The sequence below is a fragment of the Salmo trutta genome, chromosome 5 (genome assembly GCF_901001165.1).
Source record: "Salmo trutta chromosome 5, fSalTru1.1, whole genome shotgun sequence".
NCBI classification, from domain to species: Eukaryota; Metazoa; Chordata; class Actinopteri; order Salmoniformes; family Salmonidae; genus Salmo; species Salmo trutta.
Genome location: NC_042961.1, coordinates 54,467,288 through 54,481,256, shown reverse-complemented (window position 1 = coordinate 54,481,256; position 13,969 = coordinate 54,467,288). Strand labels below are relative to the sequence as shown.

Genomic DNA, 13,969 nt, shown 5'->3' with positions numbered 1-13,969 from the left:
TCTAGCTAACTAACATGGAAACTATTTGATTAACTTTAGCTAGCTATGACAATCGGTTTGTATTGCTAGTAAGAGCTTGCTGTTAGCTAGCCAGCTGACGTTAGATGGGTATCATTATGTGTATGAACCGTGTGTAGTGATATCTCAGAATGCCATTTCGCATCTATTGTATAATAATGCTAAAATATTTGTATCTGGAATTTGTCTCTCAGCATCAGTAGAACACGCCTGACTCTCCTCCACCAGTCATACAAGGAGAATGGTCTAATGCCTCAAAAAGAGAGCTGACCCATGCAAGCAATGGCAGCAGTGCAGTCATCAACCACATGCACCATTTCTTCACCAACTACGGAGTTGGGGAAACACGTGTGGTACTGAATTGTGATACCTGCAGTGGCCAAAACAAGAACAAGTTTGTGCTCTGGTTTTGTGCCTGGTGAACCATGCACAAGATCCACCAGAGTCTGGACCTTCACCTCCCGATCACAGGCCACAACAAGTTTGCCCCTGACTGGTGCTTCGGCCTCATCAAGCAGCGCTTCAGAAAGACCAGAGTGAACACTTTGTCTGAGATTGCTGGTGTTGTGAAGGACAGCACTGTGATAGGGGTCAACATCCCACAGCTGGTTGGACTGGAGGATGGTACGGTGCTGATGGAAAGCTATGGCTGGCAACAACACCTGACTCCTTACTTCATGCCGCTGCCACAGATCAAGCAGCACCACCACTTCAGGTGAAAATAATTTGCATTGCATTGTATGAGGTTATTCTTCTTATCTAAACTAGGGAGGTGAATAAATGTTGTGCAGGGTTGTAATGTCTTCCATTTTTGGTTGTTCCGTGTTCAACAGCTTCGATGCTCTGGATCCTGCTGTTGTTGTCGCCAAGGAGCGTTCGGACTGTCGGGACCAGGTTTCAGCAGCTGCTCAACGCTGACATCCTTCCTCCCATAGATGGTCTGCCTGTACAAGCACCACCTGGACTGGACACAGCTAGACAAACTTATCTTTTTGAGAAGATCAGGGAGTTTTGCGACGAAGAGGCTATGGACATCACATGCTGTGCACCAAAGTCAAGGGCAGGACAGAAACAGGCACTCCGAATATAGATTCCCTTGTTCATGTGTGGTTTGGACGGACCAGTCATCAGCACTATCTGCAGTGCCTCTATTCAAATGACTCTCTCCTAACACACACGCCATACGTTGCTGCTACTATTATTATTTTATCCTGCTGCTCAGCCACTTTACCCCTGATTGTATGCATACAACTACCTCGTCTATCACAATCGTTATTGATATTGTTTATGTACATGCTGTATATTATTTCATTTATATTGACACTATCTATTTCTGATATTGCTACTATAAAAGTATACATTTTTTGGGATGTACCGTTTACACCTTTTGTAGAGACCCATCCACTTACCAAGACTTATCAATATTCATTTTATACATCAATATTTTGCTATGTGTGGTCGCAACATGATTTCGTGACATACCACAACTATTTTGTAACTGTATCCAGTGTCCACCACATAAGTATATGGTGCATGCATCTGTTTATGTACTGTACATATGCACCTCACTCAGGTTTCATTTCAGGTTGCATGGCCTTAACTTATGTATGGAATGCTATGTGATACTAAGTGCGTGTGTAACAGTATATATAGTATACTAATGTACTGGTGTGAAGGCATTTGGGCAGTGGTGTAAAGTACTTCAGTAAAAATACTTTAAAGTACTACTTAAGTATTTTTGGGGGGTATCTGTACATTACTATTTATATTTGTGGATCTTTTACTTTTACTTCACTACATTCCTAAATCAAATAATGTACTTTTTACTCCATACATTTTCCCTGACACCCAAAAGAACTCGTTACATTTTAACAGGAAAATTGTCCAATTCTCACAGTTATCCAATTCTCAGATTTACTGTATCATCCCTACTGAATTTGATCTGGCAGACTCATTAAACACAAATGCTTCATTTGTAAATTATTTCTGAGTGTTGGAGTGTGCCCCTGGCTATCCGTCAATTCAATTGTTTTAATAAAATTGGGCCGTCAGGTTTAATATAAGGAATTTGAAATGATTTATACTTTTACTTTTTACACTTAACTATATTTTAGCAATACCATTTACTTTTGATACTTAAGTATTTTTAAAACCAAATACTTTTACACTTTTACTCAAGTAGAATTTCACTGGATGTGGCTGGGAGTGTCACGCTCGTCATAATGATTGGACCAAGGCGCAGCGTGAGTAACATTCCACATCTTTATTATAATGTTATACTTAGCAAAATACAAAAACAATAAATGAACAAACGAAACGTGAGGACAGTGAAGTGCAAATAGGCACCTACACAAAAACAAGATCCCACAAACACAGGTGGAATAAATAACTACTTAAATATGATCCCCAATTAGAGACAATGATTACCAGCTTCCTCTAATTAGGAATCATACAAATAGAAACCTAGAACACAACATAGAAATAAACAACATAGAACACCCCCCAGTCACGCCCTGACCTACTTCACCATAGAGAAACAATGGCTCTCTATGGTCAGGGCGTGACAGTACCACCCCCCCCCCCCCCCCCCCCAAAAGGTGCGGACTCCGGCCGCAAAACCCGAAACCAAATAGGCAGGGTGGGGGGGTGATTAATGTCGGTGGTGGCTCTGGTGCGGGACGAAGTACCCGCGGATCCTTCAGCCTCGGGGGCGGCTGGTGCGGGACGAAGAACCCGCTCAGCTCGCGGATCCACCATCTTTGGTGGTGGCTCTGGTGCAGGCCGAAGAAACCGTTCATCCCGCGGATCCAGCCATGGACCCAGGCTGAACACTGTGCCTGGACTGGATCTCGATGCCGAGGAAGGCTCCTGCCATGGAGCGGGACTGGACACGGCCCTGGCATCGGTGCAGAGGAAGACTCCTGCCATGGAACGGGACTGGACGCCATATCTGGACTGAGCACCAGCGCAGAAGAAGGCGCCGGCCTTGGAGCTGGACTGGACACTGTGCCTGGACTCTCCGGACCGTTGACCCCCGCTGAAGGTTCCGGACCGTGGACCGTCTCTGGAGGTTCCGGACCGTGGACCGTCTCCGGAGGTTCCGGACCGTGGACCGTCTCCGGAGGTTCCGGACCGTGGACCGTCTCCGGAGGTTCCGGACCGTGGACCGTCTCCGGAGGTTCCGGACCGTGGACCGTCTCCGGAGGTTCCGGACCGTGGACCGTCTCCGGAGGTTCCGGACCGTGAAACGTCGCCAGAGGTTCCGGACCGTGAAACGTCGCCAGAGGTTCCGGACCGTGAAACGTCGCCGGAAGCTCTGGACAGGGGACCGTCGCCGGAAGCTCTGGACAGGGGACCGTCGCCGGAAGCTCTGGACAGGGGACCGTCGCCGGAAGCTCTGGACAGGGGACCGTCGCCGGAAGCTCTGGACAGGGGACCGTCGCCGGAAGCTCTGGACAGGGGACCGTCGCCGGAAGCTCTGGACAGGGGACCGTCGCCGGAAGCTCTGGACAGGGGACCGTCGCCGGAGGCTCTGGACAGGGGACCGTCGCCGGAGGCTCTGGACTGGGGACCGTCGCCGGAGGCTCTGGACTGTGAAGGTGCACTGGAGGCCTGATGCGTGGGGCTGGCACAGGACGTACTGGGCTGTGGAGACGTACTGGAGACCTGGTGTGTAGAACCGGCATCAATGGTACCGGTTCGATGACACACGTCGCACGGTGAGTGCGAGGACCTGGCACAGGACGCACCGGACTGGGGACACGCACTTCAGGGAGAGTGCGAGGAACAGGCACAGGACGCACCAGATTGGAGAGGCGCACTTGAGGCCAGAAGCGTGGAACCGGCACAGGTTGCACCAGACTGCTAACCGGATCCTCTGGTCGGATGTTGAGCAGAACACACTTGCACAACATCTCACTCATCCCACTCTCTCCCAATTTCGCCATTGCCTCCCTGACAGTCTCTGGCTCTTCCCTCTGCTCAGTCACCAGCTCCATGTGCCACCCCCCCCCCAAAAAAACTTGGGGTTGTCCTTGGGCTTTCTGTAGCCGCAAACCCTGTCGTCGTTGCTGTCCTCCCTTCTCTCCGTTCATCTGCTTCCAAGGAAGGCTTTCGTCTCCAGCCATAATTTCCTCCCAAGTCCAGAATGTCTTCTCTTTTATCTCCTCCCAAGCCCAGGATACCTTCTCCTCCCGGGCACGCTGCTTGGTCCTGTGTTGGTGGGATCTTCTGTCACGCTTGTTGTAATGATTGGAACAAGGCGCAGCGTGAGTAACGTCCCACATCTTTATTATAATGTGAAACTTAGCAAAATACAAAAACAATAAATGAACAAACGAAATGTGAAGACAGTGAAGTGCAAATACGCACAGGTGGGAAAAATAACTACTTAAATATGATCCCCAATTAGAGACAACGATTACCAGCTGCCTCTAATTGGGCATCATACAAATCACCAACATAGAAATAGAAACCTAGAACACAACATAGAAATAAACAACATAGAACACCCCCCAGTCACGCCCTGACCTACTTCACCATAGAGAAACGATGGCTCTCTATGGTCAGGGCGTGACAGGGAGTTATAGCATTTCTTTCACATGACCCTTCATTTTGACAAGTGTGTCTGGGTAAGAGTAATTTAATATTTATCAAATATTTTTATCTGGACACTTTCTGTTTACCTGGAATTGTTCCTTATTGTAGGCTACTACCACTTTTCGTCTTGATCTTTACTACACTACTCACTGTTTAGCACATGACCTCACATGTGTATTCTTAAAGAGATGGGTGGGGCTGGTTTAACACCTCTTAAGGATTTCTACAGATCAGTGTCCAATCCTTGGGACAGTTGAGCTAATGTGCGCTAATGTGATTAGCATGATGTTGTAAGTAAAAAGAACATTTCCCAGGACATGGACATATCTAATATGGACAGAAAGCTTCAAATCTTGTTAATCTAACTGCGCTGTCCAATTTACAGTAGCTATTACAGTGAAATAATACCATGCTATTGTTTGAGGAGAGTGCACTATTATGAACTTGAAAATGTATGAATAAACCAACTAGGCACATTTGGGCAGTCTTGATACAACATTTTGAATAGATATGCAATAGTTTATTGGATCAACCTAAAACTTTTCACATACACTGCTTCCATCTAGTGGCCAAGGTCTAAATTGCGCCTGGGCTAGAATAATTCATTATGACCTTTCTCTTGCAAGATTATGGTACAAAAAAAACATGTTTTTTTTCTTTGCATTATCTTTTACCAGATCTAATGTGTTATATTCTCCTACATTCATTTAAAATTTCTACAAACTTCAAAATGTTTCCTTTCAAATGGTATCAATAATATGCATATCCTTGCTTCAGGTCCTGAGCTACAGGTAGTTAGATTTGGGTATATCATTTTAGGCGAACATTGAAAAAAGGGTCTAATCCTTAAGAGGTGAGTGAGGGTGTGAACAATACTGAATGGGTGTAGACAAAGGTGAGCTCTCCAGTAGGTACCAAAAAATTCAAAGGCCCTTTTCTCAAAAGTGAGTTTACAAGTTTATCAACTTTCAAAGCAGAATTACTTTCCCATTGTTCTTCAAAAATGCAGTGTATGATATACCATTTTGTAGCTCTGAGTCTCTACTTTTTACCAATGTAAAAACCCCAATTAAAAATGTTCCTACATAAGACCAAATCCAGGTGGTGAGTCACATATGACACCAATGTCGATGAAAATTTGCAAATCAACTTGATTGGAGGTACACAATTTGAATCAGGTGTGCTAGCTCTGGATATAAATAATTTACATGGGACCGCCTGGGGTCCCATTGGAGATGTTTGAAAACCACTACTCTACTGTACTGTGCTGTCCAAACTTGTGAAACATAGAGGTCTATGATTGGTTCAGAATTTATCCAGTCCGGACTGGACCAAATCTGAACCAAACATTGTTTGGGCCAAATCAAGGTCAGTTCGGACCAAATCTGAACCAAACATAGACGTCTATAATTTGTTCAGATTTGGGCCAGATCAGAACAAAAATCAAAGTCCGTAGATGAGATTCCCTAAAAACACTAATTAGATTAAGGTTAGGGAAAGGGCTAGGGTAAGCACAAATGCTCTCCTAACCTGCTACAAAAAGTCACTTGTGTCGAAGTGGCTTGTTTCTAGCGAGTCTCGTCGTGCAACATTGAAATCAAGGCCGGTGGATCGCACTAAACAAAGAAAAGAAACAAGATGTCCAAAAGACGTCAGCGGAGGTCCCATTTGTGGGAAGTTGCCATCAACAAGTAAAAAACGAGAGGAGGGTCTGGGAGGACTCCCCCTTATTTTTTATTTTATTTATATCCAAATGCTCACTGAGCCAACTTATTAAGTACTGTGAGGGTCACTTACAGGAACTGGTATGTCCTTAATGTAAAGCAGCTGTTGATATTCATCCCCTCCCTTCTTTAAAGGGAGAATCTATATGTTTTGGATAAATGCAAATAGCCATGGCCCATTTTCCCGATAGCGATTGAACTTAAGCTTACGAGTGTGTTAACGATACATCGTTTCTATAACTGCCGATGAACTCGCATGCGTTTCCCAAAACTCCACATAGGGAGAACTTTCAATAAGTGTGTTGTTAGAGCATGTGTCGATACTAATAGGATCAAAAGAAAAGCAGCACTGCTCTTGGATCAGTGTTCTCAGTTCAAATCTAACATTAACATTAGACACTGACGACAGATCAGCTCCTAGAAATCAATTATCACCTAAATCAAATATCTGGCACATCATTGAGCACATCAGGAAATTGAGACAAAATTTGACAGTAGCCTACAATTAGCAAAATATAACTAAATTGATTGAACATTATGATTCCATTATGATTGAAATATATAGGCCTATGTAGCCTACTGTATTTATATTTCAATGCAGTCATCTCAGTTTTCATTTGAAGTATCTTTTTACCCTTTGCTTGTTTATAACTATTTCAAAGACAACTTTGTTTTGTAGTCAACTTCGTTCTGAAGTTATCGGCAGTCACAGAGAGACGGATAAACATCTTGATTCTATGTTTGACAGAGATAATCTTTTTAAATTAAAGGTATTTTTTCTCCAATGTAATCAGTTACTTTCCAACCCTGTGCATGTCTGCCCTGTTAATGCGAGGACATGAAATCACAACACGCCATCACATCAGTTGAACTCTTAGGCAATTTGCAGCAACTTTATTAGTGCAGAAAAACACAGTACAGGGGTGTACAGTACAGGGGTGTTTCATGTGCATTCTCACTGCTAACACCATCTCTATATAATATATTTATATATACTATACCTCCCACACCCCTGGTAGTTTGAAATGCCAAAACACAGAATGGGGAATATTAGCAACAAAACAACAGAAAATGTATCTCATCACATGCGACCTCAAGTTGAAATACTCAAAATAAACAAAACAAAAGGGTATAGGTACCGTAGGTAGGTAGGTAGTTATAAACATAAATAAACCAACAGACAGAACTAAAACATCATCAATAAATAACACATCAATAATATATTAATTAAATATAGGCAATATAATGTTTTGATTGATCCTAACCACAAACAGAGAGTTTGCTTGGGGGAGTAAATCTGAAATGACACCCTATTCCCTACATAGTGCACTTCTTTTGACCATACTGTTCCCTTGATAGTGCACTATTTTATTTTACCAAATTATTCCCTAGATAGTGGACTACTTCAAACATACTATTCCCTAAATAGTACACTATGTACTGAAATGCACTGTCTAGGGAACGAGGTGTCATTTGATACGCAGATTCCTTGAAATGATTGGTGAGGTCTCTGTTTGTGAGGTCTCCTTGCTAAACTGGGTTAGTCTACTATTGCTTTAAGTCACTACAGAGTACACCGACAATAAGGATATATAGGCAACTAGAACATGTGACTTACAGTCATATAGGGGTTGGATGAACAGTCTTCGGTGAGATAAGTATGTATGGGTCTAACTTTAAATCCAAGTTGTATTTTTGTGTATATCCAAAAATCCATGTTGCTAGCATACTTCTACTGCTACCTCCGTAGTATATTGTAAGTAAGCTATGTCCAAGCCAGAACAGCCCATAGGGCAGGAGCCTATCTCCTGTTTCTGTAGCGTGAGGCAGCTTAATGTACAAGTACACCCCCTAAACAGGACACTAGTTGTGCTGTACAGTAATATATTGGCCAAGCATACTTAAAACTATGGTAGGTTCAGGTTGGTGGCCCCTTAATTGGGGGATGACTGGAGGGGAATTAGTGGAATGGTATCAAATACATGGTTTCCATGTGTTTGCAATTCCAATTGCACCGTTCCAGACATTATTATGAGCCGTCCTCCACTCAGCAGCCTCCTGTGGCTAGTATGGATATTGGGACACACATTGTTTACGGGATGTGCTATTTTGCTATAAGGGTCTATAGCTCTTGTTAAGAATTAGGTCACTAGGGTTTTGGAGGAGAGCAGAATTGTTTACTTAAAGAGATTCTCCAGTACTTTTGTATACTTTTTGGTCAGGTGGTGTAGTATGTCACATATGTGCAGATATGTGCACCACGTCATTGCTCTTTCTCTCGTTCTGCTGTGTGTGCATCTTGCTAGCTGTCACTCAAATGGTGAGGGGCTGAAGTTCGTTGGCTAGAATGTGAATTGCTAGAGGGCTGGCCCACTTGGGGGAAAATGTAGAGAAAATGGCGCAGCATAGCTTCCAGAAAAATAGTCACTTTCAAACTAGGGATTTTGTGGCTAATTGAGGTAAAACAGTAATTCTGCTCATAGATTATGCATGTATAAACTACACATTGACACATCTAGCCCAAAGCGGGAGGTAAAAAAAAAAAAATAGTAGTCGTCAAAGTTCCGGAGCATGTCTTTAAGACATCTCAGACCCACTCTATATACCCCATCTAGAATCCATCATTAATTCCATTTAGAAACACAATCACCAAGACAGGCTTTCATCACATCATCCATTTAGTCAAGTAATCATCCATTTAGTCAATGTTCTTGAAAATCCTACAATATTTGGTTGCCTTTAGGGGGAGAAGTGGAAAAGGGTCCGGTAAACAAAGAACTAAGATGACTACAGCCCAGGTTTTAAATGGGGCCATCTCTGATTGAATACAACTAACTAACTAGCTCTGGGCCCGTAGTTATCAAGCGTCTCAGAGTCAGAGTGCTGATCTAGGATCAGGTCCTCTCCATGTCCATACAGATCAGATTCATTATGATCTAGAAGGCCAAGCTGATCCCAGATATGCATTCCTGTTCTGAGTGAGCTCCGACTGACAAGGGGCTCTTAGAAAAAGTCTTAAGTAAAAAATCCATATGTAAGAAATAGTCCAAGATAAGAGTAAATGAGAAAAGGCTTAGGAGGGGAGGGGAGGGAGTGGGGAGGGGTGGGGGTGGGCGGAATGATATTGCTTGTGCTAGTTTTGTCTTAATCTGCTCTGTCCTTGAAATAGAAAAGAGGTTACATTCCAATAATAATACTATGAATTAGTAGGGAGATTAAAGCGTAAGGAGTACAGCGGTCTGGGCTTTCAGGAGCAGTCCTGTGTGCTGCATACGAGGGGAGGGGATGGAAGGTGGGAGTGGGTTTAATCAATGTCCAAACAGGCAGAATGATTAGTTCTGTGCGTAGGAAATATGTGCATGTGTGTGCATGTGTTTGTTTGTGCAGACTTTTTCACTGTCAAGTGCAGTAGACATTTTGTCAGTTTTTTTGCGATTGTGTGTTCCGGATTGGGCGTATAATTGCTATTTTTATATATGGGTGCTGTGTGAGTGTGTTGTGGGGGAGTTAGTTTGCAACTCTTTTTCCTCTCGCTCCTCATTCCTTTCTCTATCCTCCCACCTCATTATCTCTTTCTGTCTCTCTCTCACTCTCTCTCGCTCTCTTTTCCTTCAAGTCTGTCTATCTCTGTCTCATGTCCTTATGTCATCCATCCATCCGTCTCTCTCTCTCTTTCTCTCTCTCTCTCTCACTTTCTCTCTCTCTCTCTTGAGCTTTTCCTTCGAGTCTGTCTATCTCTGTCTCATGTCCTTATGTCATCCATATATCCCTCTCTCTCTCTTTCTTTCTCTTTCCAACTCTCACACTCTCTCTGCCAGTCTGTCTGTCTGTGTTAACTGAGGGTTTTTAGATCAGGTCATGTATCGGTGCTGGCACCTGGTCCAGAGATGTTATCGAGTGTTTATTTAAGGACCAGAGGGTCTCAGGTTACAGCAGAAGGAACTCTACACCACTGCTAGGCTGACCCACAAGAATACAACATTCAGCTACAACCAGGTGACCAAGACCTTTCCAAAAATATTTCCCTAAAAGCTCTTCTGCAGGGACAGACTGGCTCAGGCATTTCGAACACACCGGATAGTTATCTATCAGTCGGTTAACTTTATACTCTCTTTCCTGGAGGGTTACCTGACCATCTCTTGATTGATATTGATATTGTTTTTGATGACCCAATAAAAGCATCAGTAACTGGTTGTTGGATGGAAAAAGGCTCCTGTATGCACTCTATGGCATTTCTAATGGTTACGTAAGTACAACTGAGTTTTCTGTCCGTCTGTCGATCGATCTCAGCGCGTCCTCTCATGAGGTCAGAGCCACTGAGTCGAGCGATCGGATGTCTGACCTACATCGAAAAAAGAATGAGCTAGTAACTCCGCCTTTCTTATTGAGGGTACCACACACACACACACACACACACACACACACACACACACACACACACACAGAGAGAGAGAGATGTTACATGAATGACAGAGAGTTGGAAATATAGTATGTGTTTCTTTATATGTCATGTGTGGCAGCAAGTTGTGTTTGTTCTGTCAGAGGACTTTGTTCTCTGTTTTCAAGGGAACAGTTTTCCTCTCTCTTGGGGGTTGGGGGGCATGGGGATGTGCGTCTGTGCAGTGGGAGTGGGGGGACGGGGTGCGTTTGGGAGGGAGGATGCAGGGGGATTCATCAGGATATCTGCAAAGGTGGTGGTGACTGGGGTTATTGGTCATGCCAGATAATAAATTCTGTTTTAACATATTATCTCCTCCCCTCTCCTTTCTTCTCCTTTCCTTTCTTCTCCTCTCTTCCCTTCTCCTCTCCTTCCCTCTCCTCCCTTCCCCTCTCTTCTCCTCTCCTCTCTTCCCCTCTCTTCTCTTCTCCTTCCCTCTCCTTTCTTGTCCTCTCCTCCTCTCTCCCTCTCTCACAGTGAAGATATCGGTTGGTTAAATGATTTGCGATGACACAATTCCTGCTTGCCTCTCTCCTCCCTTCCTCTCCCCCTCTTCCACAATTTCTCCACCCTCACACTACCCGTCCTCCTCATTCACTATTTTTCTGTTCTGCAGAAAGTTTTCTTTTTTTTTTTCTTCTTTTTTTTTCTTTCTTCTCCTTCTGTCACTACTTCTTGTTCTTCTTGAAGCGTCTGAACTGGTTCTGGATGGCGAGCGCTGCTTTTTCCGTCTCAGGCGCTTCCAAGTCGATGTCCACTTCCTCTTCCTCCTCCCCAGTCGCTGGGGCCTTGGAGTCAACCGCCTTCTCTGGAGTGGACAAATCAAAAAGGCATTGATTTCAAAAGGGGCTAAGTAACAAATACGTGTACACACACTAGCGTTGTTCCCACACCCATGTTCATCTTTACCAGGTTTGGCCTGGCCATGAAGGACAGGACAGCGGGTAAGTGTTTGGGTTGACTTAGTGTGTTAGTGTCTCTCCATCGGGCTGCTATAGGTTACAGACCTCGGTTCGAACACTATTTGAAATCTGTCAAATACTTCTAAGTGTTTGCTTTAGCCTGCCTGGTGTGGCAGTTGGGAAGGGTGTGGAATTTTAGGATTATTCTGTCAGTTCCATTGCGCCAGGCAAGCTCAATATAGCACAGCTAAAGTACTCAACATTATTTGGTCTGGTAGCTTCAGCACTACTTTGACAGAGGTGACAGAGGTGCAGAGGAGAGAGGGAGAGAGGGAGGATGGAATGACTGTTCTAACAGTCCAAAGTGGCTGGAGTGACGATGTACTGTCGAGAGTTCTAGACAAACAAACTCATCAAATATATATTTAGTGTCTTGGAGATGGAGAATACAAACAAAGAATTAACGAGGGGCCAAATATGGAGGTGGAGATTTAGCTTATGCATTCAGCCCCAACAAGTTATCACAGGCTGCTTCCCAAATGACACAATTGTACCTTTTTAGTGCACTACTTTGTCCAGGGCCGATAGGGCACAGGGTGCCATTTGGGACACAGGCCCCAGTGAATCCAGACAAAATTTGAAACATTGGGCCAAATATGGAGACTTAGTTTATGCATTCACCTGAAAAAAGTAATCCCAAAATTAGGAGAATGTGGCCTTCAGTCGGCTAACAATGGCCATAGCAGGCAAAACCTACACTGAAAGGCTAGCATGTCGGTGCTACACTTACAAATGAGAGGGAGAGAATGACAGACAAGGAGAAAGAGACAGAGACCAAGTTTATTGAGTATGCAGTCTAAATACACAAACGGTGAGACAGACCTTTGTTGTCCGACGCAGGCGCCTGGCTGCTGTTGGGGTTCCCAGTGGATCTGAGCTGCAGAGAAGAAGAGAAAGAAAGGAGAGAGGTGTCAACTACAACAGAATTCTTCAACTAACACACAGTATCACCAGTATCGACTACATAACCAGTATCACGACATAACCAGCATCACTACATAACCAGTAGACTACATAACCAGTATCGACTACATAACCAATATCACTACATAACCAGTATTGACTACATAACCAATATCACTACATAACCAGTATTGACTACATAACCAGCATTGACTACATAACCAGTGTCACTACATAACCAATATCACTACATAACCAATATCACTACATAACCAGTATCGACTACATAACCAATATCACTACATAACCAGTATTGACTACATAACCAGCATTGACTACATAACCAGTGTCACTACATAACCAATATCACTACATAACCAGTATCACTACATAACCAGAATTGACTACATAACCAGTATTGACTACATAACCAGTATCAACTACATAACCAGCATCACTACATAACCAGTATCGACTACATAACCAGTATCGACTATATAACCAATATCACTACATAACCAGTATCGACTACATAACCAGTATCACTACATAACCAGTATCACTACATAACCAGTATCACTACATAACCGATATCATTACATAACCAGTATCGACTACATAACCAGTATCACTACATAACCAGTATCAGCAGTAATACCTTTATCAGCAACACAACTAGTGCCAACTACAAGTAACTGCCAAAATAAAGAAAACACCAACATAAAGTGTCTTAATAGGGCGTTGGGCCACCATGAGCCAGAACAGATTCAATGCACCTTCACATAGATTCTACAAGTGTCTGGAACTCTATTGGAGGGATGCGACACCCTTCTTCAATGAGAAATTCCATAATTTGGTGTTTTGTTGATGGTGGTGGAAAACGTATGTTCCACTCCAAAATCTCCAAAAAGTGTTCATTTGGGTTTAGATCTGGTGACTGAGACACACACACACACACACACACACAGGAACCTCAAGTGAACTGCACTTTCTTTCAATAAACTTTGTATCCTTCATTTACTCAAGTGTTTCCTTTCTTATGGCAGTTATCTGTACATTACCTATGTAGTTGCCAGTATTAACTGACTGAATACAAGAGACACGTATGAGGACAGACAGTCCTCTTGGAGTGGGTAACAGGAGTGTCTGTGAGAGTGACATCCTCTTGGAGTGGGTAACAGGAGTGTCTGTGAGAGTGACATCCTCTTGGAGTGGGTAACAGGAGTGTCTGTGAGAGTGACATCCTCTTGGAGTGGGTAACAGGAGTGTCTGTGAGAGTGACATCCTCTTGGAGTGGGTAACAGGAGTGTCTGTGAGAGTGACAT

General features: G+C 43.6%; 1 long non-coding RNA gene across 1 annotated transcript in view; it reads right to left on the bottom strand.

Annotated features, from left to right (window-relative positions):
* Positions 1-10,135: 10,135 nt before the first annotated feature.
* Positions 10,136-13,969, bottom strand: part of LOC115194537 (uncharacterized) — a 23,031-nt gene continuing 19,197 nt past the window's right edge. The window contains exons 2-3 of the long non-coding RNA XR_003878389.1: positions 12,564-12,618; positions 10,136-11,587 (exon numbers count right to left, since the gene is read on the bottom strand). This is a non-coding gene — a long non-coding RNA (uncharacterized LOC115194537). The remainder of the gene's footprint in view (positions 11,588-12,563; positions 12,619-13,969) is intronic.